Here is a 26,423-nt window from a genome sequence, read left to right on the forward strand (position 1 = left end):
CCAATACCTTGCTTTGTGCATTGCACTTGACTCCATTGTCCCTTGAGCTACATTTTGAAAACGCAGAGTAAACACACACATACATGTACCCACACACAATCAAATTACACAGTTATGATGGGGCTGCTGACTAAAACCTATGTTGGGGAAAACCCCCCCCCCCCACATGTGCTTTCTTTCACAACTGCTTCCTGGCCTCTTCCCATCTTTGATTATCATTTCCTTCCTTAAACATGGCAGGTGGGGTGTGGGGTGGAGAAAGGCAAACAGCACAATCCAAGGCATATTTGCACAGAAAGAAAAGTCACCGAGCAATGAGGATTGCAGCCGACACTTTCTCAGGCTGTGTGCTCTGAAGTCTGCCCCATTGAAGTGAATGGGATTTGTCAGTTGTAAACATAGATTGAAGACTGCAGCAAATGCCTGCTTATCATATTGCATGCTTATTGACAGCCAAACTTGTTAACTTTTATTTTTTAATAATAGAAAGTAAGGAGGAGGAGGGGCTGCTTTTGAGGGGTAAATGGCCTCCGCCTGCTCTCCCCATAGCCAAAGGGGTGAGCATTGAAATTCTCTAACCTGGAACTCCCTAATCAAAACAAAATTTAAAAATTCCTTCCAGTAGCACCTTAGAGACCAACTCAGTTTGTCATTGGTATGAGCTCTCCTGTGCATGCACACTTCTTCAGATACACTGAAATAGGAGTCACCAGACCCTTATATATAGTGAGATGGTGGGGAGGGGTATTACTCAGAAGGGTGGTGGGAATGGGAGATTGGCTGATAGGTGTGGTAAACCTGTTGACGACTGTTAACAACTGCAATTGGTCTTACAGGGAAAAGCAAGGGGTGAGATGGCTAAAAATAGCTGTATCATGTATAATGAGATAAGAATCAAATGTCTCTATTCAGACCAGGTCTCTCCATGGTTTTAAGTTTGGTAATAAGTAGCAATTCAGCAACTTCTCTTCCCAGTCTATTTCTGAAATTCTTTTGTAATATGACAGCTACTTTGAGATCTTGTATAGAATGTCCTGGGAGATTGAAGTGTTCTCCTACTGGTTTCTCTGTCTTGTTTCGACTACAGCAGACCAACACGGCTACCTACCTGTAACTGGAACTCTCTGTTCTTGCAAAGATTAAATTAAATTAATCCCATCCCCCATCCTTTCCTCCCTCCCCTCTGCTCTCCCTTTCTCTTGTGTCAAATCAAATTTGTAGTGTCAGGGGCTTTAATCAACCTTTGTGAATGGTTGGAGACCACATCAGCCACCCAGAAAGAGCGAGTGGGGGTTGGAACATTGATTTGAAGAGGAAATTGCATCTGGCTGTATAGATCCACATTTGGAAATCGGCTCAGCAGAAAGCAGCACACACACACCCCACACACTGCAGCATGTGCCTGAAGCTGCTTCTCAACTGATTTTTTCCCCTCTGAAACCTCATTAGGAAAATCCAAGAACTGTTTCACCTTGTGAGAAGCTGATAAGGAAGGGCCCTAGCTCAGTAGTAGAGCACCTGCTTTGCATGCAAAGGGTTCCATGTTCAATCTCTGGCATTTCCAGGTAGGATTGGGAGGCACCCTGGGCTGAAACCCTTGAGAGCTCCTGCCAGCCAATGTCTATCATACTAACCAAATGGTTTTGCTCAATATAAGTCAGCTTCCTTTATTCTAACCATTCCTTGGAATTAGGGCTGCTGAAGCAGAAAGGGCTGTGTTCCCCAGTGAATGGGGTTGCATCATAGGGCATCTTTATTACAGATGCCACTTGTTTACGCATTCATTTGGGCTCCAGGTAACATTTGTTAGGGAGTGGACTAGTGTTTAGGATTTTGGTGAGAGGAGTCAGGTTCAAATCTGCCTCCCATAATTATTATCATGAAATAATGATTCACTATTTCAGGGTCTGATTCCCACATGCATGTCCGTCAACTGATGCTTGGACACTTGGGGTTGTATCCAGTGCTAATCCCACTCAGAGTAGACCTGTTGAAGTTAATTGGCATGGCTAACACATATCCCATTGATTTAAATGGGTTTCCTGCAAGTAGGACTTAGTTGGCAACTGCTCACAATTGCTGGCAGCTGAATGTGTGAGCTCACTGAAAAGCATCATGTCTGGAGGGAGACTAAAGGTTTATTTTGAATGTGTTTCATCTTAATGGTTTATATCCCACCTTTCTGTTACAATCGCAGTTAAAGTAGCTTACAAAACCGAAATATAAACCACGAGATAAGTTAAAAATAAGATCCTTGACAGGCACATCCTAGACAAATGCAGGCTCCACCAGGGTTGTCCCATTCACCTGCATTTCCATCGCTTGCTGTTACACCAATCAAGTGTGAAGTTTGTGTGAAGTAGGATCTCTGCTTTCATGAAATCTTGGGCCTGCTTCTCACTGAGGCGATGAGTTTGCATATACAGTAATGCTAATCTGTGGTTTAACTTTAGCCATACTTAAAACAGAGGTATCTGACAGATTATCACTTAAACCAGGCATCCCCAATCTGCGGCCCTCCAGATGTTTTGGCCTACAACTCCCATCGTCCTTAGCTAAGAGGACCAGTGGTCAGGGATGATAAGAAATGTAGTCCAAAACATCTGGAGGGCCGAAGTTTGGGGATGCCTGACTTAAACCTTGGTTTGCCATGTTTCCACCTCCTGCTTCCCTCTTTAAAGGAGACACAAGCCGGGAAGAGCTTCTCCTTGCTCAAGGCACAGCTTTTACATGGTCACAGCTTCTTAACCACCATTCACAAGATGATGATCATGCACATATGATCCCAAGTACCGTATCTGTACAGCAACTGTCACAAGTTGGCTGGTGCAGCTCCTCCCACATTAAAGGTGAGTTTCCGGTCCACCCAGTGAGTCAGGTATGGGGAACCTTTGGCCCTCCAGATGTTGCTGAACTACAACTCCCACCAGCCCCTGCAAGCATGCAGCAACATCTGGAGGGCCAAAGGTTCGTCACACCTGCAGCACTTACGTGCTTAACCACTACTTTATGCCTGTTCCATCTGATGGAACTCCTGCAAAAAAATCTGGGCTGCAGTGCCTTTTAACACCTGCATGACAAGCAGAAATTCAACAGGTGACATAATTTTAACCCTATACTGTATCTGAAAGGAGATTTGTACTATACATCCAAAGCAGATTCAACACACATTTAAAGCACATGACTTCCCTGGAAGCTTCCTAGAGACTCTCCTCACAGATCTACCATTTCTAGCAAGCTTAGCAAACTAGAGTCCCCAGGTTTCCTTGGGAGAAATTTGTGTTGTATCTTGAGCCCCTAATGTCAGGGACAAGTAATAACTCCCCTTGAAGCATAACTTGTATATTTCACTGATTATATACATCATGCAGGACTGTTAAATTTTGTCTGACAGGCTGTAGGGCAGCAAAAGCTACTGAACGGCCTCTGAAGACCCTACATGTTAATGTATACTGTATTGATTTTGCAAGGAAATGTTTACAACCAGCCTATTATAGCAATGCACTTCCTACGTGTGCAATGCACTTCCTACTTCATTTCTGGTTTTGGTGTTATGTTTATCAGTTTCCATGTTTATGTGTATGGCTGTTTGAACAATTTTTTGTTGTTGATGCTGCCCTTTTTCTTTTCTGAGGCTTGAGCTCAAATTAAAGCCAGCCTGTCTGCTCTCTCCCTCTTTGTGATGCTGTTGAACTTACAAAAAGCAAAATATTTTGTGTGTAGGGGGGCGGAATTAAGCACTGGGGAAATTTTCCGCCCCACACATCACTGGGCCCCCCTGAAGGTGCCTTGCCCAGAGACCTACCCCCTCCCACCAAGCGTGTGCGCGCGCACAGACACACACATACAAGCAAGCTTGGAGCCAGCACTGGAGAGACTTGTCTAATCTCACAATGGATCTGTCTGTACTAGAACAGGCTGAAACGCAGACCGCATTTTACCTTGTGAATGGGAGTAGCAGGTTGTGCCTGCAAGTCAGGCATTAGGATCAAGGGGTGTGTCCCTTAAGAGGGGCACCAAAGCCCCACTCTAAGCATAGTTGTTCCAGAGTCCAGCTGAGTCTGTCCAAAAGAATTTTGGCTGCCATGTCCAGCACCTGGGCTTCTGATGAAATACCGTATATTCCGGCGTATAAGACGACTGGGCGTATAAGACGACCCCCCAACTTTCCCAGTTAAAATATAGAGTTTGGGATATACTCGCCGTATAAGAAATACGACCTGGCGTTTAAGACGACCCCCGATTTTTGAGACGATTTTCCTGGGTTAAAAAGTAGTCTTATACGCAGGAATATACAGTAAATACACACACAGAGGATTGTGCTGTTACCATCAGGTAAGTAAGGCTCATGGAGGTCACTTACTGGATTTGCTTGCATAAAGCGTATGCAGAGGTTAGAGGGAGGGAGCGCTAACCATTCAAGCGGTATAAGGGCAGATCCACGACATACATTCAAAACCCATGATCTTGGGAGCTGTAGTTTCCCCCTCAGAATTACAGCTCCCAGCAACTTAACAAGCGGGTAGCTCGCAATTCTTTTTGGGGAAAGTCATATGTTTTAAACATGTATCTTACAGCGTTTCTCAACCTTGGGGCCTGGGGGGGCCACAGCTGTCGTTGGACAACAACTCCCACTGGTCCTACTAGCTAGGAATGATGGGAGTTGTAGTCCAACGACAGCTACGGACCCAAGGTTGAGAAACGGCGGGTAGGCAATACGGTTCTGAAGAAGGTGCGCGACTTGCAGCCTCAACTCTTAGCGCGGGGACCTTGAAAAGGCGCCTCCAAGAATAATCAGCCCCCGCGATACAACATGCGGCGGGAGAGGCAACAAGCGGGAGTGACCTCTGACAAGTCTTCCCCGCCTCCTGCCGGCTGCAGCGCCTGCTGCCCTTTGCTTGCTTTCCTTTCCCAGCGAGCGGAGCCGCGTCTCGCCCGCTGCGGCTGCCTTGGCGGCGGCGCCTCCTCCTCCTCCAGCAGAGCGCGTCTCTCCCGCTCCTGCTGCTGTGCCGTCGCATCAATCAAGCGACGCAGCTGAGCAAGCCCACCCGGCGGCCGGGCGGCTAATCGGGCGGAAGGGCGCGGCGCTGGAGAGGAGAGGAGGCGGGCGGGGAGGTCACTGCAGGGGCAGGCGGAGGAGAAGGGGCCACCCGCTCCCCTGATGGAGGAGGAGGAGGACGAGGCCAACGCCGCCGCACTGGCTGGCTTGCTAGCTGCTTGCTTGCAGCGACAGCAGCAGGAGAAAAAGAGAGGGAGAGACCCGCACGGGGCCGAGATGAGTTTGCAAACTCGGTGAGTCTTCAGTTCCGCCGCCTCTCACTTTTGCACAGAGAAAGAGAACGGTTTTCAGGGAGCAGCCACCTCTCCTCTCTTGGGAGGGGGCGCACGGAAAGAGTTACTGTTCCTACGTTACTTTGAACTCGCATGAGCGAGGTCGCGCCCGCGGGGAATGCAGCGTCGTTGTCAAGAGCCAGCTTTTTACCCATCTCCCGCTCCTCCCTTGCGGGTTCAATGGAACGTGTGAAAAGGGCTTCAAAGTTAAGAGGCGGCCTCCCCAAGTAAGGAGCTCTAAAATGCACTTTGCAAGAGTGTGTTGCACTGTGCTGCAGCTTTCCCTCCCCATTCCATTAAAATTAGAACCTGAAAGCAAACCTCATTGAGCTTTATTGAGCTCAGTGGGCCTACTTATTGGGATGAAGTGCATATAAGGTCCCTTTCTTTAGGTGCAATCCTGTGTACACTTGCCTGGGACCATTGCATGTGCTACGCACACACCAGTGCAATGGAATTTGCTCCTTGGTAAGCATGCATTGAGGTTGCAGCCCATTCCCATGGGGAAATCTGTGGCTCTCAAGGGCTGCAACTCACAACAGCCCTGGCTTGGCTTGTTCAGTGGGGTTTGCTCCCAGATAAATGTGCATAGGATTTCAGCTGTAGTTACACGCACGCACACATTGTTGCATTGGGGTTGTTGTGATGGCCTTCGCACCACCAAGGTCCGTCCAGTAGTTGTGCACCAGCACACGCTTTCTCTCCAGCCTGCCCACATCTCAACTGAGGGCAAACACCTGTGGTTGTTAAGGAGGGGATTCTCAAGGCTCGCTCTGTGTTGTCAGGAGAGTGTTCTTGTTATGGTAAATCCTCCTCCTTTCCTCCCCCCCCCCACACCACCCTGAATTCACATTTGCAATCATTTTGGTCCCTGCAGACCTTTAATTATGCATGGCGAGGGTTTCTTTATTTGTGGTTTCACGCTGCTTTGAATTGGCGTTTATTCTGGTACATTGAGTTTGATTTATTGGGGGAAACGTTGAAATTACACCCTTTGGAGACAGCTTTCAGAGTCAGAATTCCAGTGCTTAATGGACGGGTGGCATGTTTGTGAGCTGTTCCTTGGAGGGGGCTGTGCAGGATTGGCCTGTTCTCTATGCTCTCAGGTGTGCTTTGCAGTCTGGTTTCTGGAGAGCAAGTGGTGGTGGCCCTTCGGCACAGAAAGTGGAAACCACAGAAAACTGAAGGTGAACACCATATAGAGAAACTAAGACTGCAATCCTAACTGGGCTCACCTGGGCGTAAGCTTCATTGAGTTCACCGGAATGTAGTCTGGAGTTGACATGGTTCAGGATTGCACTGCTGGTCAAGCCTGCTGAACTTGTCAGAGGGAAACTGAAAAGTCATATCCCCCAGTCCATTCTATTACTCCAATTTTGTGAAAACCTGTCTGTATGATTTTTTTTTTTGCACTGTATGATGTGCAGGTGTGATTGCATAAGCCAGCTGAGTTCCTCTCCCCAGTTGCCACCAGCTTGTATACCTATAGACATTTTCAGTTCATAGAATCATAGAGTTGGAAGGGACCATGAGGATCATCTAGTCCAACTCCCCTCCTGCAATGGATGAATCTTTCGCCCAATGTGGGGCTTGAACCCTTGACCCTGAGATTAAGAGCCTCATGCTCTGGTCTAGTTCTTTGAGAGCATTTTAAAAAGTTGTGTAGAAGTTAGCTGGCGACCTTTTGAGTTGAGATGGTCATTTTGTTGTTGTTGTTGGTTTGATTTTGGAATTTATTTTGTATGACGGGTGGGAGACCTCAGGCTGAGGGGAGGGCAGATGAAGCCCTCCAGACACCTGTTTGGCCCTTTAGACCCTCACCAGCCTTGCTTCATTCCTTCTTTGAGTGAGTTTTTGCCCGGTTGGAAATGTGTCCTTGAACTCTGATGCCTCTTGCTTGCCTGGCTGGAGGATAGAGACGGGAGTCTGTGTGATCCTGTGCAGAAGCTGTGCAAAGGTTAAAATTTTTACGTTTGCTGCTCCACTCGCTTTTGCCTCTGGCCCTGCCCACAACTGGCACGCGGCCCTCGGAAGGTTGTCCAGAAAGGAACGCAGCCTTCGGTTTGGAAAAAGCTATCCCACTCCTGCCGGAGGGAAGCCATGGCAGTTCATGTGCAGACCCACAAAACACTTCTCATGGCCAGCACTGCTTCAGTCGCAGGCATGACAGTTCTGGCCACACATTTGACTGGGGAGCACAACCCAGGTTCAGATGGGCTTGTTAAAATCAGAGAGAGACTGGGGTGGAATTTGTGTGTGTTTGTGTGGGGGAAGAAGAGTAGTAGAGGAGCAGGAATGCAAATAAATTAATAAATGGGGAGGTCGGGTAAGCGGCCTCATCTTGTTAGTGATGTGTCAAGGGCAGTGTAAAGGTGAGCTCCGATAAGTAATTTCGCTGTCAAAATTATTTAGAGATGTCATTAAAACTGCTCGGGGGCTGTCTCCACTGCTTCAGGGCATGAGCGACTGTTTTTAATTTGCTGGTGGCTTGGTGTCCCCAACTCTGGCTCGCTGGCAACTGCTTTCAGGCTGGCGGTGGGGGGAGCAGCTGTCAGCTGGGACTTCACTGAGAACATATGCAAGGCACTTGCTTTAAATTCCCCAGCGGGCAGTGATGCTCTGCGCCCATCTGCCCCATAGGATCAAGAAAAACTCCCTCTTTCTCACCCCCCCCCAATTGGAATGTAGAAGCAACACCATCCTTTAAATATTGGCTTTCTTTTCTTTTCTTTTTTTGCAAGAGAGAGAACGCTCTTTCCAGCAGCACATGTAAACATCTTTAAAAATGTTTTGTCCCCCCCCCCTTCTCACTCTTCCACACATTAACTAATTCCTTGGGATGTTAGCTGGTGGTTCTGCTCTGTGCAGGCTGTTTCCTCCATCTAGACACTTGGCAAGGATCTGGCTGCACAACAGATGCCAGTGCTGAGCTGACCAGGAAGGGGGAGTCAGTGCAGCTGCCACCTTTCCATTCTCTAGTTTCCCTTCTCTCCTCTCCTCTCCTCTCCCCTCCTTCCACCGAAAGGCCTTATTGCTAAAGAGTTGCATTTTTTGGGTCAGTCCTAGTAGGGACTGTTTTGATCATTGGCTGTTATCATTCGTGTGCTGATGGGGTATCGTCCCATTGGTTCTTCTGTAGCCAAAGTCCATGGATAGGGGATCCGGTGGCCCTCCAGGTGTTGTACTCCAGTTCCCATCAGCCGCCAACTGGCACGGTCAGTGTCGTGGGTGAGTGGATTTGGAGTCCACCAGCATCTGGATTTCCAGAGATACATTCAACTTCCATTCCTTATCCTCCACGAATTTGTTTAATCATAGCTACTAGCCATGATGGCGATGCTCTCCTTCCGCTCTCAGAGGCAGCTTTTGGCTTTCAGGCAGGGGGGTCTCTCCCATGCCAGTATGCCTCTGACTACCCCTTGCTGGGAATTGCAAGTGGGGAGAGAGTGCTGTGTTGCCCTTAAGTTCTGCTTGCTGTTGCCAGTCAAGGCTTCCCATATGCATCTAGTTGGCCACTGTGAGAACAAGGTGCTGAACTAATGTCCTTTAGCTTGATCCCGGAGGCCTTTTCTTGCGTTCTTATGCATAGGTAGACACATCCATGTAGACTTTCAGTCCATTGGTCCATCATGCATAATAGTAATTCCCTTTTTGTACTACCCTTCTTCCTGTAGGAGCCCAGGGCTGTGAAAAGCATTGCAGTGAAAGCATCGGAAACTGCATTTCCAAAAATTAAAATTAAAATTAGTACCAGCTGCTGACTTTACTGCTAGCATTTATGCCTCAAAGGCCCAAGCAAATAGATGTATTTAATTGGCAACTAAAATACTATCGGTGTAGGGTTTGGACCCAGCTTCCTAGTTTTTCACTAACTGGAAGCAGCTCTCCAGGGTTATAACCAGAGGATCTTTCAAAGCCCACCTGGGAGATGCCTGGGTTTGAACATAGGACTTTCTGCATGCAAAGCAGATGCTCCTCCACAGAGCTTTGATTTGCCCCTTAAAAGACAGGAACTTAGGAAGTTGCCTTATAAAGAATCAGGCCATTGGTTCATCAACTTCAATATTGTCTAGTCTACACTGATTGGCAGTGGCTTTTTGGATTTCAGGCACAGGGTCTCCCACACACCAGGGTTTCAACCTGGGCCCCACTACGCTAGGGCCACCTTTAGCTCTCTTGTGATGGGTCTGATACACTAACAGCTATTGAGCCTCCTCTTTTATAACTACATCTTTCCCTTAGCTCTTGTTCTTGGCCCTAATTTGCTTCCCGGATGATAGTGAAGACGGAGCGGAACTCATGCCTCCCCATGGGTTGAAAGTATAATCCGATGCAGGATTCTGTTGTAACGTGCCTGAAGGAGGCAGAAGGGTGGGAATTCCCAGATGTGCAGAAGGAGAGCCTTGCGCACATTCTGGATATGGTTAGAGCCCGGAGTTTTAATTGCTCTTGATTCGTTTTGCACATGGCGGAGAGGGGAGGACACCCTTGAGCAAAAGCTCTTTCCAATCGGACTTGCCAAATTGGCCAGCGTTTCAACCAGACCGTCTCGGTATTTTAATTATCTGGATACATTTATTATTTAAAAGCCCAGTTTAGTAAATGAGCAATTGTATAATTTCCTATAAATGATCAGCAGTCAGTTTTTTAAAAAAATAATAATTCTCTACCTCTCAAGCCCTTCTCCCCAACCCAATTTTGTGGCTCTGAAAGCAAAATCCTGCCGTTGCAACATGTTTTGCTAACTGTTGTCCTTCGTTGCGTGCATCTGTTAAGCTTTGCATAATTTATTCAGCTTTCTTGATGGAGGCGCTCTATGCCTTTTGAAACTTTTGTGTGCAAACGGGGGTGCGGCAAGGGAAAATCCAGAGAGGGGAAGTGCTTGTGGATATTTTCCATTTTTTTTCTTCCTGAAAATAGAAGGTCTATGATGCTGTACTTCAGACTGGATAGCTTGCAATGGGGTGCTCCAGATCTAGAAAGGCCTGGAATATTTCCTTACCTTAGTTAGATTGGCACTGCTGGATCAGCCCAGTGGCCCATCTAGTCCAGCATTCTCGTAGTGGTCAACCCAGATTCCTTTTTATTGTGTGGGGGATGTGATTTAAATGCATGTTGTGAATGCAGCCCACCGGTCAGGTTTCACTAAATATGGGCACTTGCAGAAGCAACAGTCTTCTCACCTCCCTGCAAAAAGATGAGAATGAATGCTCTGTGAACGAGTCATCTGAAAGTGACTTGGCTGTGTGCATATGTTCTTTTTAGTTGGGTGTTCTTGGGTTTTGAAAAAAGAGGTATTGACATGGTTTTTTCCCCTTCCGCTCAGGAAAAAAGCTAGCTGAAACGCATAAGTTTATTGAAAACAACCCTGAGGACTCAACAGACTTTTTTTTTTTTTTACAGTAAACAACTTTTGGGGCAGCAAAATGGCAAATGCAATTCAATGTAAAGAAGTATAACGTGGTACATGTTGGAGCAAATTAAAAAAAAATATCTTAATTTCACAAGGACACTCATGGAGTCTGAACTAGGAAGTGATGGACCAGGAGCAAGTCCTGGGGGTCATAGCAGATAGCTCAGAGAAGACGTCAACCCCAGTGTGTGGCAGCCCTGGAAAAGGCAAATTTAATGCTAGGGATCATTAGGAAACGAATTGAAAATAAAACTGCCAATATCATAATGTTATAAAAATCTATGGTGTGACCACATTTACAGTACTGTACAGTTCTGGTCACCTCACTCCCAAAAAAGATACTGTAGAGTTGAAAAAGGTTCCGAATAGGCCAACCAAAATGATCAAGGGGATGGAGCAACTATCCTATGAAGAAGTGTTACAGTGTTTGGGACTTTTTAGTTTAGTGGAAAGGCAACCGACAGGTAACATGGTAGAATTTTATAACATTATACATGGCATGCAGAAAATGGATTGAGAAAAGTTTTTCTCCTCGCATAACAGTAGAACTCATGGACATCAAATGAAACTGAACGTTGGAAGATGTAGGACAGATAAAAGAAAGTACTTCTCTGTGCAGTGCCTAATCAAACTACGCATATCGCTCCTCCAGGAGGCAGTGACGGCTACCAGTTTGGGTGGTTTGGACAAATTCATGGAAGATAGGGCTATCAATGGCTACTAGCCATAATGGCTGTGCTCTGCCTCCACAGTTGGAGGCAGAAGTACTTTTGTTTACTAGCTGCTGGAAACTGCAGGAAAGGGATGAGTCCTGCTTACTGGTTTCCCACTAGCATCTGGTTCATCACTGTGAGAACAGGATGCTGGACTAGATGGGGCATTGGCACGATCCAGCAGGCTATTCTTATGCTCTTTTTAAAAACACACACAAAGAGTTTGAGAGTTTGTCTACTTTCCCCCCATCATGCCTACTCGCCTTCTGGAGCCTGTGTTCATGTTGAGTTAGCACTTGGTTCGCCTGTTGTGATACTAACCTTCATGGACCTTTTCTCCTGGTGTCATCCTCGGTCCTTTTCCGTCAGCTCTGAACTGCCAGTGCAAAGTCTTTTTTATCTCTTTTGGATGCACTTACAGTTCTTCTCCTTTGTTCCTTGCTATTAGCTGCTGCTTCTCCTCCTCTCACTGCAGCGGCCCAACCTTCGTGTGTTTTATTTTTAAACGGTAAGAAGGTTTGGGAGATTGTGATTTTTGCATGGAGCAGGAGTCAAGAGTTCCTAATCCTCTTCCTTCACCAGCTGTTTTTCTTGCTCAGAATTGCCTTTGCCAGCTGCTCTTCCCCTTGCAGGGCTCCAGCTGCGTAATTAACCTTGTAAATCAGGGACGGGGAACTTGTGGCAGTCCAGATGTTGTTTGGCTGCTCCCACTGCCCATTATCCCTGACCATTGGCCCTTGGGGGCTGGGAAAGAGATGGAAATGGAAAGCCAAAAATAAGCGGAGGAAGATTTATGTGTTCAGGTCACTTATGAGTTCTTAGGCTTGGTTTCAGTAGAGCAAGACAGAGGCAGCTGTGGCCCTGCAGATGTTGTTGGACTCCAACTCCCACCAGCTCGGGCACCCAGCCTGGTGAGTGGTCAGGGATGATGGGGAATGTGGTCCAGAAAGGAGACTTCTTGTTGTGTTTCTGCATGTGTGCCTGATCTGGCTCTTAAAACAAGGTTGGGGGACCTTGTTGCTGGACTCCAAACCTCCACGTGAACTGCAGAACGTGGTGACACCTTGCGTTTTTATGTATTTAGGAATCATTATAAGTCACTCTGAGCCCCATGGGATGATGGGTGGCCAAAACTGAACTAAATGAGTTGTTTTCTCCTCTTGCTTTCTAATTTGGTGCAACTTAACCTAATCTCTCACTGGTGACTTTTGAGTTTTGCATAGATCTCCCTCCCCCTTTCTCTGCTTGGTCTTGGGGAGGGGGTGCATGTCTGCACCCCAGTTTATTTATTTTAAAGTACAACCCCTGTATATGGGTTTAAACGCGTCCGTATATAGGGGTTGTATTTTAAAAAATTAACCTGGAGACGAATGTGGTAGGTCTGACTTCTGTGGAAATGGCATTTTGCTGCGTTGCTAAGGCAACAGGAGATAGCACCTGAAGACAAGAACAGGCAGGACTTCCCCTTCTCAGCTGTGGTGGAGCAATAGTGATCGAATGAGATTAGGTAGAATTAGATAATACTAAAATTCGCTATGGTTTTGATGCCAGCCCTTGATTAAATAAGTGAGAAAGTCCTGTCCCCTTGTAGGTAAAATGAATTCTCCTCAGATCAATAACTTTTCATATCCTTTCCCTGACCCCATCAGCTTTGTTTTTGCAGGAGTCTTATGAAGAAGGGGTTATGGCTGGCTGGTAAATAGATGTGCACCTGTGCCGAATGAAAGTTGTCCCTAATGACCCAAAAAATAACCCCCCAAATAAGTTATTTTTACTCTCTCTTTTTCAAGTCAGAAATTGTAAACATTGTTATTGGTGGGCAGGTGAGCTAGCAAAAATCATTGTGGAGGGTGGGACTGGATGACCCTTGGTGTTCCTTCCCATTCCACAATTCTATGATTCTATGAGCTAAATGGACCAAAAGTCTGTCTCTGTTTCAGGCAGCTTTCTGTGTTTCTCTGGCATGCCAGAAGCACATTTTCTCCCCTTAAGCTTCATACCAGTCAGGAGAGAGGAGGCGAGAGTGAGGTGTACCTTAAAGCGATCTCAAAAGTCTGCTTGTTACCTGTTTGGGGAGCGGAGCCAGCAGCAGCCCACCCACCATTCCAGGCAGGTCTTTGGGCGGCCAAAAGGGACAAAGGAGCTTTTGAGGTTTTTCTCATCTATCCTGTTTGAGGTTTGTTTGCGTTCCCCCCCCCTCTCCCCTTCCGGAGATGTTTGGCAGTTTTTTGAATGTGTGCCATGGAAGCTTTCCTGGAGTAAGCCTAACAGGTGAAGTCTCGCTGTACAGAATCTGTTGCAAGGAGCTTCTTACTGCAATTTTAAAATATATGTATACTCTGGATAAATGCCCCCCCCCACCCAGTGGGTAGGGAAGTAAGAGACAAGTTCAGAGTGTTACAGTTAGTATATGAAGCCCTTAATATATTGGAACCAGTTTACACTACATATATGCCCCCACAACAGTTTCAGTCTGTGGAATCAGCCCCTTTACGGGAACTGAATGGTACTAGCTCTGCACTTGTAAGATATTGGCCTTTTGGTGTGGCAGCGCCTGCATTTTGGAACTCCTTGCCTATTGATATCAGGCAGGAGACTTCACTGTACTGTTTTTGGTGCCTGCTAAAAGCATCCTTGTTTAGGCCGGCCTTTCCAGACAAGTAGGAGTTGCATGTGTCTTATTTCTTTGGAGCTTACTTATTTGATTACAGCAAGCCCACAATGTACACAGGGGTTCTGTTCCCAGGGATCGTGCTTAAAGCCAAAAATGCATATAGTCAAAACACATGGGGTTCAGTGGCAGGTGGGATTGCGAAAGTCATTTTTCCTGGAACCCTGCCCCCTTTCCACCCCCTTTTTATTTACTGTTTTGCCATGCACATGAAACTTGAATGCATACACATTGCATGCATGCATGTTGTGGGCTTACTGTATTTTAAAATATCTGTTTTTGGCTGTTTTTCAATTGATAGTTTGAAAGTTTTATTGCTAAACATTTCGAGGTTAGCAATAATACACCCAAGCAGTGCATAAATTTTGTTACATCATCATCAAATTCCAAACTTGGAGTGGTATAGGGCCATGCTGTGAATATATTCTTGCAGCAACCTGAACACTCTCTGCACCACACAAAGTTCTTAAAACTATTCTTTGTGTGTGAGTGTGTGTGTGTGTGTGTGTGAGAGAGAGAGCGCTAGTTTTCAGTGAGAGAGTCTTTCAGTGTTTTACTTTGTTTCCACTTTGGGGGGAAAACAAAAAATCCTTGCAGATATAGAGGTGAATATTGTGGTCAATGTAAAGCATGCTGGCATTGGGGTATATTTTACATAATTCTGATTCTGCAAGTTGATGGGGTAGGGATACCGATCAGTGCAGCTTCCCCCAACCAGAAGCCCTCCAGATGGTTTGGACCACAACTCTCATCCACCCCAGTCAGGAGTGATCCAAAGCATTTGGTGGGCATCAGGTTGGGGAAGTCTGGAGTGTAATGTGTGGAAAACTAGGGCTGGGCGATAATCTGGTTTTCAATATATATCACTAGCTAAACATGTTTGCTCAGAATCTGCTTGGTGTACCAACACTGCAAGTTAGACTTGCCCATGAGAGGCAGCATGGCGCGATGGTTGGAGTGTCAGACTAAGGGCAGGGTGGGGGCAAAGCATAAGTTTGCATCCCCACTTGGCCAACAAGCTCCCAAGGCACATTAAAAAAAGCTTGCTCTCTTTCAGCCAGGCCTACTTCACAGGGTTGTTCTGAAAATAATAACGGAGGGGAGGACCACCAATGCCACCTTGAGAGTTCCTTGGGTGGAGGCTAGGATAAGAAAGAAATAGTACCGCTTTGTTCTTCCACTTAAAGACTGCTGTGTTTACAGCCGTAACACAAACTATTGCAAAGGACAGAAGATCAAGCTTTGCCCGTTGAAACAACGAGCCCTGTGTGGTTTTCATCTGTGAGCCAAACCTTATTTCCACACCTGGATGCTATTTGAGCCCCCAGTCCTTGTCTGGCTGCTTTTTTTTTTGTCTGTGTTTTTCTCTCCCTCTCCCCAGCCTTTCCTGTTTGGCCCTGGCAGGTAACAAAGACCTGGCGGCTTTTCAATTATCTAAATAACTGATTAGGGTCTGTTTTGTCAAGACTTGCACCTCCTTAAACAAACAAATTTCTCCCTTTCCTTGATGTTTGCTTTAACGATCTTGGAAGGATGTCAATAGCAGTGGGTTGTTCAGGAGAGGGGAAACCAGTTGGGGCGTACAGTTTTACCGTTGGGAAATGTGCTGAACACTGCTCTTCTCCCTCCCCACCCTGCTCATAATGAGAACTGCCGTCCTTCAGCAAGGGCCAAACGTTTTGCCCAAAGGCAAGCGAGAGGTATGTTAAGCCGGGCTATGTCTACTAAGACAATGTTCAGTTTCAGGCACCTGCCCAAACAATGTTTTGCTTTTCTGTCACTGGCAATATTGGCAAATTCGTCCCCATCTGCCCAATCTCCTTCAGCAGCTACAGGCAAGATAACTATTGCTGACAAACTTAGCATGGTACTGCCTCCTCCAGCTAAAGTGGTACCTCAGGTTAAGAACAGTTTCAGGTTAAGAATGGACCTCCAGAACAAATTGAGTTCTTAACATGAGGTACCACTGTAGTTGAAAACATTCATCCTCAGTTGTCTCATGGGGCACTGCATTCAACAACAAAAGCTTCGTGCAACCAAGGTTGTGCGCAAAAAATTAGAACTGTTTAAAGCTAACTTACGTGATTGTTTGCCGGTAGCCCAGTCTGAGTCCACTGTCTTGTTACTATCAATGTGGCTGTTTATTTGCATCATATTTGTAATCTGTGGGGCATTCAGACACTTCTGGGGGGGGGGATGAAGAAATTTGAGATTTCCAGACAGCTATATGTTGTAATTGCCAGACATGGAACCTCCCTATTTAGAGGCAGCATACCTGGGAATACTGAGATGCAGGAAACAAATTGCAGGCCAGAATCAGTGTCTTCATATTCAGCTTGAGCGCCCAAAGGTTCTTATTCTTTGTGTGCATATGTATATCTATCTCTACAAACCTCCATACTGTATAAGGATGTTAGAGAATTCTGCTGAACGTGGAAATGGGAGCAGAAATTGCTGCTGTTTGCTTATTCGTCCCATTTCTGGAATGGAAATCACTTGTATTTGCTGTTGCTGTTGCTTTCAATCCACAAACAATACATGATTGAGAATGCCGCCCCCCTCCATCTAGTCCAGCGTCCTGTTCTCACAGTCGCATGCGATGAATTCAAGGTGGAAGAGAAAATTATGCCTTCGTACATTCCTACACATCTATATTTGCAGATCTACATATACCAACCCGTAGATTCACTTAGAAAATTCTACCCCTCAGCAGTTCTTTCAATTGCACACTTCCACCTCCAGCCTTCAATGATCATTCTTTTGCACCCTGTATATGGAAAACACACAACATGCATCTCACACAACCATGAAGAGTAGCCACATTAAAATGCACACCCCAGGTACAGCCTCCTTTGGCTCGGATTGCATGCGCTCCTGGTGCGAGGGCCCGTGTTGCGGAATGGCATGCTCTGCTTCAGAAGCAGGCAGCAAAACGGCTTTATTGATTAAGGGGGAAGCAGGGAAGGTAATAGGCATTTTGCCCGGGGCGCCTCAATCACGTTACTTTGCCGTCACTCTCTCGCCATTCCAGCCGGAAAATTGGGTTAGGGAGAGATAAATAAATAAAGGAGCGGAGAACAGCGGGAGGTTGACAGGCAGCCAGATGCTGACCCCAAGCATGGCCACCCTGGGTTAGAAAAACACAAAGTGAATGTTGAAAATCTCCCCCATCACTCTGTGTGTGTGTGTGCGCGCGCACACACACACACACACACACATCCTGGGGTTGTGTTGATAACTTAGCCTGCCGTTGCGATTTCATCTTGTAAGGCATAAAGGATTCACTGTGCAATGGCTGTGCAAGCGGAAAGGAAGAGATTTTTTTGGGGGGGGGGTCTGGAGTTAGGCTTGAGAGCCAGGGTTGTGAGTTTTGCCCTGTCTGACTATTGCTGTGTTGTTAGTTTGTTCATCTTGTTGCATCCCTCTTGTTCACTCCTACCCTCCAATCCCGCTCAAGGGTGGTATCCAATTAAGATTTGCTCTGAGTAGACTTGTAAAAAAATAGGCTTCTGAACATATTCTGGTACACATCACTGTTGGGGACCACTGTCACGGTCCTGGTGCTCACTGGTTACTTAAGGTTGCTGGCGCTGGCCCTGTCTCTATTAGTATCCTCTCTAGATTTCTAGGGTAAGACTAGCAGTTGCTACTAGCCTCAGCGGCTATGTTCTTCATCCAATGTTGGAGGGGTTCAGGTCCTGCTTGCAAGCTTCCCAGAGGCATCTGATTGGCGCTTATTATGTCCTTTTGTTGTACAGCTTCTGTTTTAAGGACTGTGGGGGGTAGGGGAAAATCCTATTTACTCTGTGGGATTCTGCTTTTGAGTGTTTCCCAGGTTTAAAAACAAGCCAAGAAGGAAAGAAAATCCCTTGCAAGTAAAAAAAAAAGTGGCACATTTTTTGGGGGTGAAGGGGAAGGTTCTAATCATCCCTTCTGTGCTTCCCCCCACCCCCCCACCCCAGTTGCAGAGTGGTTCTGATTGCTGCTGCAGGCTGTTGTGGGAAGTTAATGGCATGTGGCAAATCCAGCAGAATTGTGACTAATTCATTGTGATAATTGTGGGCACAATTATGCATAGGTGTTGGAGCATTATTTTTTTCTGTGTCTCTGCTTCTGACCAAACCTGGCACACACTACAATGCTAGGCTCTTGGGTCATTGCACAGTGCTTTTGCTCCAGGAATCGATATTGTCAGGGGCGTGTCGCAGCGCCGGCTTGAACTAACACTTGGGCGGCCCGTTTATTTATTCAACTGCGTATTGATCTGCTGATCTGGGCTATGGCCTTGTGCTACAACTCTGGGTTACATCCAGAATGGCGCCTGTACTACAGTTCTGCAGGAGCGGAGACAAAGCACAGGTCGTGCTGCAATTTGTGGAGTTTCTCATCCCAAGAAATTTCTCTTTTCTTCTTCTTTTTTTTAAAAAAAGAGGCATATGTTTCTAGCCCTTACAGAATCCAAAACTGCCTGAGGAATGCCTGAATGTGGAGGCTAAGGTCCTCAATGGCTACTAACCCTAAGTTCTACTTCCGCTGGCAGAGGCTGCTGAATGCCAATTGGCTGGGATTCCAAAGTGGGGAGAGTTGCTGTTGCACTTACCGTAGGCCCTGCTTGCAAGTTTCCCTTAAGCATCTGATTGGGAACTGTGAGAACAGGATGCTGGACTAGATTTACCCTTGATCTGATCCATGAGGGCTCTTTCTATGTCCTTACAATCCCCCTTCCTGCAATGATCAGGAGTTGCCCTGTATCCACCCTTTCCCCTCCCCACAATTAACTGAAGAGATTTTGTGAAATAGTAAGACCACACAGAATAAATTCATTCAAGTCAAGTATAGTGGTGCAAAAGTCCTTAATTCGCAGAACCCTCACACGTGTTGCAGAATTTCTTGCAGAAATTGTTACTCCTGCTCCCTGTGCAGAATTAACATGCAGCCATGGTTGAAATCTTCGGTGTTGTAAGGCTAAGCCAACAGGCAAACCCCATCTTGGTGCTTTCTTTTCTAGAGACCCTTGTCTACATACAATTTCATGGCTGCTTCAAGAGTCATGCAAAGCACAGGTGGGGGAATCTCAGGCCTAGGGGCCAAAATGCAGCCCTCCATACATTTCCATCAGGCTCTCGGGACTCTCATAGGCCGTGCCCTTTCCTAGCCCCACCCCCATTCTCATGTCATGCCCCGCACTGACCCTCTTCTCTCTCTGGCTGGAAAAGTTCATTGAACTGTGATAATGACTCTTGCTTGCCTGGGTGAGAGGGAGGGTGTAGACACCTGGATTTTGCATTGCTTGAATGTAGCCAGTGGTACAAAGGTAAGAGCCACATCTGGCTGCAGGAGTTGCTGGAAGGAGGCGTACAAGATGCCATCCAGCCAAATTCTCTCTATGTATAGGGAACACCTCCCCTTGCTGTCAATCTTAATTGTCCTTCTTTTCAAAAAGTTTCCAGTGTTGAGACCTTGGAGAGAAGATGGGATGTCTTCTGGGTCTTCCTGCCATCTTTCTTCTGGTCCTCAGTTTCTTATTCCTCAATTCTGCCTGTCTGCCACGTGGGCTCCTGTGGGGTTAGCGTGGGAGCAATCAGGTGAAGGGCCTGCAAAATCTGCTTTCTCTCATCCTTGCCCCCCCCCCCAATTTTCAGTATCTTTACTCTCTCCTAGTCTCTTTGCAAATGTGTGAAGACATGTACTTTGCTAATGATTCCTAAATGTAGCAGCTGTTCGGTGCACCTGTTAAGCTGTCAAATGTTGCCACAACCTAGCCACTCTTGCTATTTGTTTGAGCTCCTGGTTTGTCCCCCATCCCCACTCGCCAGCGGCTTGACGAGTTTCCTAGCCCCCCCCCCAAAAAAAGCTTTAGAAAGTGAACTCCAGGCTGAGAAGCAGAACTCTTAATGAGAGCTAGCAATTTCCCCCCTTTTGTGTTTTGGTTAGGAAGTCCTTGGGAGGCTTGCTTAGTTCTTTTTCCGTTCACCTTCATCCAGGAGTGGAGTATGAGGGTGGGGCAACATCACCTAACGTTCTGCAATATATCCTAAATGGCTATGGAACAATATCTAGGTAATTCGGCAAGGGATAACAAGGGGGAGTGAAATAAATGACTACAGTGCAGCTACTTCTGCATCCAAAGCAAGTGCTCTATCACTGAACTTTGGCCCCATCCCTTGAGAAAAAGGAATGTAGGAATCTGCCTTCTATTGAGCCAGACATTGGTCTGTCAACCTGCATTGACTGGCAGTGGCTCTCCAGGGTTTTAGACCAAAGTTGTCCCTAGCTCCAACTGGAGATGCTGAGGATTGAATCTGGGACTTTCTATTTGCAAAGCAGATGCTATGCCACTGAGCAAGTAACCATTGCAAGCTCAGCGATGCATCCTCCCCTCCCTCCACATGGTGCTATTCTGCTTCCCCAGGGCCAAAGTAGGCATTATGGTAAATCTGTGGTTAGTGTGGAGAATAGCACACACTCCTGCATAGTTCTTGCTTCCCCTCCCTTTGGAGCATCTCCTACTACAACAACCCACAAGAAGAGATTCCCTTTCGTTTGCAACCTCCTTCCCTTCTCTCCCCCCCTCCCCCAACTTCACAGGCACACACAATTACTAACAGCGATAAGCTCAGCTCTCCAAAAAATCCAGGAAAATCACTCTTTGTTACATGGCAAATAAAGCAAGCCTATAGGGAAAATAACCATAAATGTTCATTATTTGTACAGGAAAATCAATTTGTAGGCCAATTGACCAAACAAAGTAATGCAATTTGCTGGAAAATCTCTTCTACACCCCCACCCCCATGTAGGAGACAAATAATCAAGCAGGTTGTGAATGGAAACCTAAATTTGTGCACGCACACACACACACATTTCTCATGGGCTTGGTGCGGAATTAACGTGTGCTTGGGGAGGGGGAAGAGAAAGCTTTTATGGAAGGGCAGAGGGCAATGGAGATTTTCATACAAATTCTGTAAGAGGTGTTTGAAATTTCATATCCTTCCTTAAAAAAAGAAAAGTTTCCAGCATAGTGAACAACATGGAGGACTTCTAAGGGTGGTGATCCTGTGGTGGACTCCCAGATACTTGCAAGAGTTTAGGAGAAGATGGGGGATACTTCTTCTAAAGGACCACTCTGAGGGAAAGCACCATATAGCTCAGTGGTAAGTGTCTGCCTTTCATGTAGGAGGTCCCAGGTTCAGCCTTGACCTGGGCCTGGAAACAAATTGGCAGCCAATCTAGCAACCCTTTGAGGCAGGTTAGGTTGACAAGGAATTATTGGCCCAACATCTCCTGTGGAGCATCATAGCTGAGTTGGTGTTAGAAGGTTGGCTTTCCTGGTCCTAGTCTGACCCCCTTATTGCTACACCACATTAGCTACCTTGTTTTCCATTGTTTTTCTGCTGATCTGGTCCAAATCTTAAAGAGATCCCATTTGTTGGATGAAACTGAGTGAAATATGGAAGGTACATAATACACATACAAATTTACTTGAATAAGCTCTTCATTGCACACAATTTGAGTTTCCATTTCCAGACAATCACAACCTATGTAGGGCTGTAGCTCAGTGACAAAGCTCTTGCGTGCATGCAAAATATCCTGGGTATCTCAACATAGGGCTTGGAGAGACCCAGGAGAGCTGCTGCCAGTCTGTGTAGATAGTTCTGGGTCATATGGACCCAGCAGACTGACTTTGTATAAGGCAGTTGTTAAGTGCCAGTTGGGGGATCTGAAAGTACTTTGCGGGTGCTTCCAGGCGGGGTTTAGTCAATAAGGGCAAATTCACATTAGACAATTATAGTTGATTGGGAGGCCTTGCACAACAAACCTGCCTTCTCCAAAAGATCAGACTTCTTGCAGTATGAATAATGATGGGGAAATGCAGCAGAATGTGTGGGACAACACCTGCTTTTACTCCTTGCAAACAAATCAGAATGAAAACTCATTAAATAGCCAACATGATCTAATCTCTTTGCAAACAAATCAGGATGGATGCTCAATTTGGGTGTGCAGTTGGGAGAATTCTGGCATAGAAATGTGCTGTGACTTAGTCCAGGTCAGATGTAAAACTGGGAATATCCCCCCCTTTGATCCTTTCCACTCTCCCTCCTTCCACATTTCCAGGTGGTCGGGATGCTGCCTTTTATCCCACCACCAAAATAATAGCAGGAGCAAGTTCAGAAAGGAGGCTTCTTGGTTCTCTTGTCTAGAAGCTACTGCTCTCTTGACCTCTAGAAATTATCCATCCTGTCTCAAACAGATGTGGATCAAAAGAGTCGAAAGGTGCAAAGAATTTACCATCTGCCTTCAGTGTTCATTTATTGGCACCTTGGAGTAAATGCAAGCAGATTATCTCCGAAGCCCAGGCTTTTCTTTTCAGCCGCTTCCCCCCACCCCCAATCCTGCCTTCTTAAGCAATAAGGAATTTTTAGCCGAAGTGGCATCTAGATCCAAAGAGTAATTTAGACCGAAGCCTGATTTGATGGAATAAAATTGTTCCGGGACTCCCTTGACAAAGCTATTAAGGAAACTTTCTCGTTTCCAAATTACAACACCCACCCCACCCCGGGGAGTAAGGCAATATAGGACCTGGAGAAGGGAAGCGAGGACGTGAGGAGTTTGAATACCGCCAAGGTCAGAAAACTTGGCCAGTTCTGCTTTCCACCCATTCCGCGCCTGCAAATGTTTCTCACAGTTCCTTGGTGACAAGCAGAAGGCCAGGAAGCCAGGAGTAATTCATAAATTCTAGCAAACTCTTAATATGTTCCGCGTTGGGAAGAGTTTAGTTGGAAAGCAGAGCACTGAAAACAGATGAAAACATTCATGAGTGGAGATTGTGAAGTCCCAAGGCAGGGTTCGCCAGTTTGGTGCTTGTGGACATGGCAGTGGAGTCCTTTTAGGTCTTCCTGCTGGTACCCACAAGGCCTCTGGGCCACCGTCCCGACCCACACTGCTCCATTGGTTGAGAGGGCGGTTGAAAAGTTCACTGAGTTAAAAGAGCAAGCTGAAGAGTTACGTTCTTCCCACTTCATCTATCAGCTCTGTGTGTTTTCTGAGGCTCGAATCAGTCCTGTGCTGGATCTGACTTTTTACTCAGATCCCTTGAAAAAGCAAGTGTCTGCGTGCACTTTCTTTCCCAATGGGCTGTATCCAACTAAAGTCCAACTAAAATTCGACCCATTGACATTTATGGACCTGAGTTAGTCAATCTACTGTCTCTTGGGGGAGGGGGAGAGAATCTCGGGTCTGATTTCAGGGATTATTTGGGTGGGGTGGGGGGTTGTAGGCAGCTGACGAGTCAGGAGCCAGAACTCATGAAACTCAATCTGTTCCAGAACAAAAAAGAGAATACACTTGGCCTCTCCGGTTTTCATGATGGTTTTGGACTCTTCCAGTTTCCAAGTGTCCAGATTCCAACTCGCTGGAGGAAAAAGGATGCCAAAATCAGCTGCTTCTGCTGAAAGAAACTGACGTTCCTTTGAGTTTGGTCGCCCGGGCAGGTTTCTGCCCCCTAGGAACACGGGAACCCTCCCAACAGATGTTCTGCCAAAGTAACCGACATGTGGAATTTCCCCATGGTGGAATTTACTGGTATCCTGGGGCGGCAGAAAAGCTCGGTGCTGTTCCAGGTCCTGGGCTAAGGCAAAGCACGGAAGAATCCGGGTGGCTTCAGTTTTACGAGCTGACAGGGCCAATATTTACCTCTTTCCTCTAAACTCTCTGCTCGGTTCAGAAGGCTAAAGCTACAATCCTTCCTGAGGAATAAGCCCTATTGAAACACAGTGAAACTTGCTTCTGAACACAGAAAAGGGATTGGGCGGCGTTAACCGAATTCAAGATTATTTTGAAAAACCAATCCTTGCATGGAGGAGGAGGAGGAGGAGGAATCGAAGATATGTGGAACCTGCAACAGAATGTTGCAACGTATGGACTGCTGCTGTTCAGGATTCCTGCTGCTCCACTCTGTTCCTACCTCCACCACCACGAGGCAGTCAGCAAGCATTCCTTTAATACTGAGCATGTTCAGTTCTCATTGAGCTGCTTTGGGGTTTGCCTTCAAGGTTTATTTGTTGTTGTTTTAAAAGAAGTCTTGCATTTATGTAAACTTCAGGGCTCCATCAAGCCTTGCCGACACCTCCCTTTGGGGCATGGAGAGTGCTGTTCTGACAACATATGGATTGGCACTCACAGCCTTAACATCCCATGTGGAAGGGATGATGATAATTACTTTGTTCTGCCTCCATTGTCAGAGGCAAAAGGCATACCAGTTGCTGGAGACTATAGGAAGGGGAGAGTTCCGGCTGAGCTCAGGTCCTGCTTGCAGGCTTTCCATTGGGGCATCTGGTTGGCCACTGTGAGTACAGACAGGATGCTAGACTAGATGGGCCACTGGCCTGATCCAACAGGGCTAATTCTTATAGATAATTCATGTTACCTGGAATTTTTTTTAATAAATAGAAAAATATTAAGACACCATTGAAACAATACAGATAATTGTTAAAGTGACTGATTAATAACAAAGAAACAGCTGCGAAGGCCCTTCGGCATAAAAAAAGATGTTCAGGAGACACATGAAAGTAAAAAGTGAGGATGCCTGTTGAATCTTTGCTTGTATGGGACTGGCAACACTAAAATTCTCTGCTCAGACTAATATTAAAGTTTTGTGCCAAGAAAAACCACATTCTGTAACCTGGATAAATTATTTCAGTGGGCCAAGTTTGCACAATCTTTCAAAATTTGCATAATTTATTTTGGTTTCTCTACTCAGGGAATAGGAGAGATAGTGAAATGCCACACTCAGTTTCCTGAAAATACCTCTGACTTCTGAGATTTCAGCCGCTATTGTTAGCGCCCTTTCAAAACATAGCTCTGTAACTAGAAGGGTTAGGAACTTGCTTTAAAGAAATTCAAAGAAGCTGAATTCTGCATGCATGTTGTGAATTGGATTCAACTGTCTCCTTTTCTGGTGGCAAAGTCTTATCTCAGCTGAAGACTTCCAAGCAGGGCGCAGCCTTCTGCTTTAAGGAATCTTGTTCCCTGCTGAGAAGAAAAGTTTCTTAGCCCAATGCTCTGCTACCATGTCTTTGTTTCTTGAAGGACCAGCTTCAGAGCATGACTTCCTGTTGTGCTGAAAAGGGGATCTCCAGGTATTGATATTACCTAAGAATCTTCCCTTCTCTGAAACATCTGGAGCATTTTCAGAAAGACCGCTTTAAAAAAATAGGTTATGAGAAACCAATTTCCCCCCATCTCTTTGTTATATGTTTTCCACAATATATTCTTTTTGGGGGGGGAGCGAGGGGCAGAGAGTTAAAACATCCATCATCGAGACAGGTTGGGTTGGGAAGGAGGTGTGGAGATGGTCTCACGGGGACTAGAGGCAGAAAGTTTGCCATTTCTTTGAGCCTAGTAGTGGTCCAGGATATTTTCCAGTCATGCAGCTGGGTTTGGTCACATCCAGGCCTGTTTGTTAAACACTCATTTTGATTAGTTTCCACAAAGTTTATAGAAAATTAGATGATGCTGGCTATTGATTGAGCCTTCGTTTTTATTTGATAGGAGACAGTCGTGGCACAAGCAAATGTTATTTCACACTCTTCAGTCTGTTTCCCTATCACTTTCCTTATTGCAAGAAGTCACAATGGGGGGGGTAGTGGTGGAGGACCAGGTTTTCATGGGCAAGAGTTACAACTCAACTTTCAAGTTACAAGAGTTACAAGAGTTACAACTCAACTTTCATTACATAACCTAAATCTGCTGATAAGCAATTGAATCTCACTTGAAAATATGAACAGTCTTCGGAAGGAATACCAGCAAAGTAACTGCCATTTATTATGGCAGAAATTTTCATGGACCGCAATCCACATATCAGCTATTGCTGTCAAGTCCATAGCAGAAGGCGGCTAATGCTACAGTGCTTTGTGCTATTACTACAGATAGGGGAGAAATCTGATTCAGTTTACATTAAAAGGCAAAACTACTTTTAACAATCTGAAACAATACAAGAACCAAAGCACAACCACCTTTTGAAGTTCACATTTTTCAGAATTTTGCAGTGCAGTTCTCCAGCCAGGTAAAGTGCCCCAGAAATCAGAATGCATATGTTAGGGTAAAATATGCATTATATTGAGGGAAATTGCTTTGCAATAATGTGTACATTAGACAAAACTGCAATTAAAAATGAGTGTATTGGGAGAAATTCAAGAGGACTTAAAAATAATAATAATTGGAAATTGATGCGGAACTGGGGAGAGCTGAACTTAATGAGAAACTGAGAGAATCCAAAACTGAAAAGTTTGCCCCATCC

The 26,423-nt window shown here is 46.0% G+C and overlaps 1 protein-coding gene across 17 annotated transcripts in view; it reads left to right on the forward strand.

Annotated features, from left to right (window-relative positions):
- The window catches only part of SAMD11 (sterile alpha motif domain containing 11), a 153,424-nt gene that overhangs the window by 13,350 nt on the left and 113,651 nt on the right, over positions 1-26,423 (forward strand). The window contains exon 1 of one of the 17 annotated variants that reach the window (XM_035118505.3): positions 5,098-5,292. The exons of the other annotated variants lie outside the window; for them this stretch is intronic. The gene's annotated coding sequence lies outside the window, so the exon portion shown is untranslated. Of the gene's footprint in view, positions 1-5,097; positions 5,293-26,423 lie in introns of those variants that run through there. 17 annotated transcript variants of the gene reach the window in all.

Source organism: Zootoca vivipara, chromosome 6 (genome assembly GCF_965207765.1).
Source record: "Zootoca vivipara chromosome 6, rZooViv2.hap1.1, whole genome shotgun sequence".
Lineage (NCBI taxonomy): Eukaryota > Metazoa > Chordata > Lepidosauria > Squamata > Lacertidae > Zootoca > Zootoca vivipara.